The 6,219-nt window shown below is 31.8% G+C and overlaps 1 protein-coding gene across 6 annotated transcripts in view; it reads right to left on the reverse strand.

Moving 5' to 3' along the window:
* LOC123526308 (polyamine-transporting ATPase 13A3-like) overlaps positions 1-5,171 on the reverse strand; it is a 57,899-nt gene extending 52,728 nt beyond the window's left edge. For 3 of the 6 annotated variants that reach the window (XM_045305395.2, XM_045305396.2, XM_045305401.2), the window contains exon 1: positions 4,798-5,053. The gene's annotated coding sequence lies outside the window, so the exon portion shown is untranslated. Of the gene's footprint in view, positions 1-4,797; positions 5,054-5,081 lie in introns of those variants that run through there. The other 3 variants (XM_045305400.2, XM_045305399.2, XM_045305398.2) reach the window with 2 other exon arrangements.
* Positions 5,172-6,219: the final 1,048 nt, after the last annotated feature.

Raw genomic sequence — 6,219 nt, forward strand, 5'->3', positions numbered from 1 at the left:
AGTATACGATGACATACAAACAAAACAGCGAGACATTGATAAAGCTTTTAAGTCTGAGCGCGAACGTGTGAGAAACATGCAATCAGAGTATGATAAATTAAAATCTGTTAATGAGGAGGTAATTGACATACAAGCTCGCTCAGTGAGAGAGAATCTATTATTCTTCGGTTTCGCTGAAAAACACAGTGTTGAAGATCGCCGTTCAGAAAACTGCACGCAGACAATTTTAAATTTCTGCAGAGATAATTTAAAAATTAGCGATGCACACGAGGTTGTAAAAATTGAACGTGCACACAGGATTGGAAAATATGATAACACTAAAACTAGGCCGATAGTGGTCAAATTCAGCCACTACCCGGATAAACAAAATATTAAACAAAAAGTGTTCAATGATTTGCCCCAAGACACTAGTTACAGGGTGAGTGACCAGTTCCCCAAAGCCATTCAAGATAGAAGGAAATTACTGATCCCTACCATGATCAAGGCTCGTGAAAATAACAAGAAAGCAGTCTTGTCATATGATAAACTGATAATTGACGGTAAATATTACACAATAGACACGGTGTCCAGTGCTGGCTACAGCTAGGAAGCTAATCAGGAACAGTTAAATGTATTACTGTGGAATGTGCAGGGTATCAAAAATAAACTAAATGACTGTGATTTTCTTAATTTTGTTTCGGATTATGACCTCCTTTTACTTACTGAAACATGGAACTCCAAATTAACAGATATAAATATCAATGGTTATGACCATTTTAACTGCACAAGACCAAAATACAATAAAAAATCAAAGAGACATAGCGGTGGTGTAATTGTATATTATAAGCAGTGCTATTGCAATTACATTGAATTGTTAAGCACAAATGAAAAGGGCATTATCTGGTTTAAATTCAAACAAAAATTGTGTAGTTCTGCCAAAGATGTATATATTTGTTTATGTTATATTCCTCCGGAAGATTCTGCTGTGTATCGTAATGTTAATTCTCCACTTTACGAATTCGATTTTTTTGAAAATCTAAATAATGACATCCGCAGGTATAATAAGCTTGGCTCCGTATATCTCGTGGGTGACCTTAACTCGCGCACGAGCGATCAACTCGACTACGTGCATGACATAAATTTGAACCGTTACATAGATTTACCACAATTGGATAATAATGCCTCAAATTTACCTGCCCGAAAAAATTGTGATACACAGTTAAACAATTTCGGATCAAGGTTGTTAAATCTTTGCAAAGAAAACAATCTCGTTATTGTCAATGGTAGACTAGAGCACGGAAATTACACATACCACGGAATTTACAGAAATAAGCCCGTAGCAAGTACGGTTGATTATTTAATCACATATGTAAATAGCTTTAACTCAATATTGAATATGAGTGTTCTTGATTTATCAGAGTTTTCGGACCACTGTCCTGTTGCTTTTACAATGAATTGTATATTTAATCTGAATATGGATGATAACCATGCTTATGATAAAATATTATGGGATACATCGAATACTGAACATTTTTTAGAGGTGTTACATTCTAAGAAACAATTATTTGACGATATAACAAATCGCCTATCTACAGGAGATATAGACATAAATATGTGTATCGATAATTTTTCTAAGCTTGTGTACGACACTTCATTTACATGTTTTGGCAAAACCTTTATAAATACACCAAAACGTAAGAAGAAATCACTGTGGTTCAATGATGAATGTCGCAAAAGTAAATCAATTTTTATGGAATCAAAACGTAAATTTCTGTCTTGCAAATCTGATGAAAATAAATTAAATTTTTTGTTGAAAAGGGCACATTATGCTAAAATCAAAAGACGTGCAAGGTGGAATTTTCAAAACAAAGAGAAGAGCAAGTTGTCAAAATTATGTAAATCATCTCCGCGTAAGTTTTGGAAATATTTAAATAAATTTAAAAAGTCAAACACTGTAAATACTGATGTGGATATTCAGAGCTTTGTTAAGCATTTTTCTGATGTTTTCAATAATAAAGAAGATCTTTCGGGTAATTATAGCCATGATGACGTAGACAATACGATTAACATTGAACAACTGAATACAAAAATTACTATAGAAGAAGTACAAAGAACTATTTCTAAATTAAAGCACTATAAATGTTGTGATTTTGAAAACAATGTTGCAGATTTTTTCATTGACTCAAACACATTCATATCTCAATATCTTTGTCTAATCTTTAATCATATATTGGATTCATGTGTGTATCCTGAAGCTTGGACAAAAGGTGTCATTGTACCTATATACAAAAAGGGAGATAAAAATGATCCTTCCAATTATCGAGGAATTACACTTGTTAATATAATGGGTAAAATATTTTCATTGCTTTTAAGAAACCGTATAAATAAATGGTGTGAATCGGAGCATATTATAACTGATTCTCAATTTGGTTTTCGTGATAACCGTTCTACGACTGACGCTATATTTCTATTACATACAGTTATTCAAAAAGTATTAGCCAATAAATCGAAACTTTTCTGCACGTTTATTGACTACCAGAGGGCTTTTGACACCGTCAATCATGATGCATTGTGGAATAAGTTAATTCAAACTAGAATAAGCTGTAAAATGATCAACATGATCAAGTCAATTTATAATAAAGTCCAGTCTTGTGTTAAGCTATCAAATAGTATGCCCCTTTCGGATTTTTTCGATGTAACTATTGGATTGAAACAAGGGGAACCACTCTCACATCTTTTATTTATTCTTTTCATAAATGACATTGTAGATAATGTAGATTTTAATCTTTTAACCGATAAAGATCTAGATCTATTATCTATGTATCTAATACTTTTTGCAGATGACATTGTTCTGTTCACTACTGATCCTGTAAGCCTTCAGGCGCAAATTGATTGTATATATCAGTATTCCATAAAATGGGGTTTAAACATTAATATCAACAAAACAAAAGTTTGTATTTTTGAAAAACGCAAACAGTTCCACCATGGTAACTTTTTTATCAATGGAGAACAAATAGAAATTGTTGATAGTTTCACATATCTTGGTGTTAGATTTTCGTATACTGGGAATTTGAATCATGCCATAAAAAGTCTTCATGATCAAGCATTAAGAGCCTACCATAACTTAATGATATTATTTGATAAAATACTTCTAGATGTAAAAACAAAACTCCACTTATTTGATACAATGATTGTGCCAATTCTGTTATACGGCTCCGAAGTTTGGGGTGTATACAACCCAAAAGATATTGACAAATTACATTTAAGATTTTGTAAGTATGTTTTAGGAGTTAAATCTCAAACTCCAAATGCTGCCGTATTTTGAAGAATTGGGAAGATTTCCTCTATCTATCATCTGCAAGCAACGTTCTATTAAGTTCTGGTTAAAAATAATGAAGAACGTTGATTCCCCACTCTACAGTATGTATTACGACCTTTTGAATAATGTAAACAATTCATGCTGGTCATCTCGTATTAATTCAATTATTGACCATTTGGGTTTTACGAATATTAGAAATAACTTCGACGAAAACTTTAATTATTTACCCATGTTTATAAACAGATTACAAGATCAATATATTCAAGACTGGTTTGCCTCAATTAATACTATGCCTAAACTCGAATACTACTGCAAATATAAGAAAACATTTTGTTTTGAAAATTATATAGAAATTATACCAAACGATAATTTAAGAAAGTGTTTGACGTCCTTAAGATTATCCTCTCATAAATTAGAAATTGAAGTAGGAAGATATACTGGTGTAGATAGAAATGAAAGAGTATGCAAATTATGTACCCAAAATGTAACCGAATCGGAGTATCATTTTCTATTGTGTTGTGACAAATATAGAGATATTAGACATAAATATCTGGGCAATGTTTCTTGGCCCTCTTTAAATAAATTTGTTTCTGTTATGTCAGTTATGAGAAAGAAACATCTCTTAAACCTGTGTAAATTTATAAAAGAAGCTATGCTTCAACGCAACAATACCCTGTCAAATATTACTGTTTCCTAGTAAAGTTTTTGTTATTTATGTGTACATGTATATATTGTTATGATTTTGTAAAATTGTGTCTTTGCCATATTTCTATTACAATGTAAATGGCCAAAGGCAAGTACTTTGCTGATTTGCCAATAAAATTTGAACTTTTTTTGAACTTTTGATAAAAACCTGAGTGCAAAATGATTGTGAACTCAAATGCATCAAACAAGTGTTCAATGTTTTTTCCAATAACCTAACATCACGTATACAGAGCGTATCCAACACCGCATCATATCATGTTTAAATGATTCACTTATATAAATATTTAATTATATTTTTATTCGACAGAAAAAGCATGTAATATAAAGTCCATATGCTATATATACAATATATACAATGGGAAATATCTCGTCAAGATCGTTCTATTCCGTGATCTTTTTTCTAACAACAAATAATGCGACAGTGTTGTATGCAAAATGGCTTAAAATTGAATGATGATGTTTACAATAGAATCATGTTTTTTCTACTTTCGTACTGTTTCGTTTACTACGAAATTTGAACTCTGATGGTGAAGTAGAAAATATTTGGTTACAATTAGAAATAAGCAAAATAAATAAATAAATAAATAAATAAATAGAAAAATGTAACTTTATAACCAACTTGATAGAGTAATTTAATGATCCGTTATATTACAAAGTTTAAAGCTTTATAAATTCATCTTTACTTAATGTGAATATAAAATTAGAATATCAAATTAGATTTGTCACGACCTCATTTCTTAATATTCATTTGTAAATATTTTTCACTACATATCAATCAAAGAAAGAACGCTTACCCGCCGAATCCAACTCTGCTGTCAAGGCCTTTTAAAATTAGTTCCGAATCATAGTAGGATTTTTCCGTCTCAAAAACTTTAAAATAACCTGTCATTAAATGAAACTTGTTCGCTTAATTAACATGAACCCCTATCCTCAAATACTGTCCAAATATCACTACTATATCTCTATCACAAATCTCCATTTATCTGGATCTAAGATCTCAAACACGAGTGAAATATAGTACAGGTATATATAAGATAAACAAAAACCGAATTGTATATTCACTATTTACATATCTTACCTTGTGACTGTCATAAATTTTGCGTTGATAAAAAGTGATTTACATTTCATACTGCAGATTAAACGGACTGGTGCATCTTTATTCAGCCACAAAACAAGGTTTAATATGTAAGCAGTTCGGTTGAACATTTAGTGTCTCATTGTAAAAGTTTATTGATCTTTTAAATGAATTAAGGTTTAAACTTCCTGACCCGGTTCGTAGGAATGTATGTCAGCAGTAAACCAGTCTATGATACTTCTGTCCTAGTTAACTTTTCTACCGGTCAAAACTGACATAACCTTTTTTTAATGTATGAATTTAATGACCGCATGAATATAGCACACAAATGCATACAGTCGGTCATTTTTTTCCCCATGATCATGGAGAAAGGCTCTTTCGCCGGTTTCGTTCGGTCTAATATTTAACGCTGTTGCATTGTTCAAATTACCTTTACAAAGTTTTTAAAAGATAATATGCTCAGTGGCATTGTGAATGTCATTTAATTAACATATGATTAAATTGAATATAAAGTAAAATTATTTTTGTATTGAAACACTATGGAAACGCAAAGTCAGTACCTGAATATACATACCATTCGAGGTAGCAATACAGCAGGTCAAAGTCAGGTCATAGCCACGTTAATACTGAAAACGGTTTCTACATAATAACTACTACTGTTGTCAAACTGCACAATATAATTACCTGTAGCCAGTTCGCGACCTCCTTAAGTAACTCAAAGATCAAGTCCCTGAAGCATGCTGAAGATGGAAAGGGTTTCTGCTCAATAACTAGCAGCTTTGACGTTAGTTTGTGTATAGGTAATATCATTAAAATTCATTGTATGTATTGATCTTTAAAAACACTTTTCCCCCACAGATTTTATCTGTTTAAATTTCAGGACTAAGAGGTAATCGCACTTCTCACTCTTACAAGGCAATGGACTGCATAAGTTACTCGAAATAACGCATCGCTTTAGTGGCAGATGCAGGGTTTGACATTGCCGACACCTTGCATTTCCTCATTATACTTGCTTTAGTGGAATACGCGTAATAGCCGTCATTAGCTGTGAAAGAAGTTGTTTAAACCACGAAAGGCTACGCTATTTAAGTAGGATATAAGGTTAGTGAAGCATAAAACTTTCCATAGTTTAGTTTATTTA

Source organism: Mercenaria mercenaria, chromosome 14 (assembly GCF_021730395.1).
Source record: "Mercenaria mercenaria strain notata chromosome 14, MADL_Memer_1, whole genome shotgun sequence".
Lineage (NCBI taxonomy): Eukaryota > Metazoa > Mollusca > Bivalvia > Venerida > Veneridae > Mercenaria > Mercenaria mercenaria.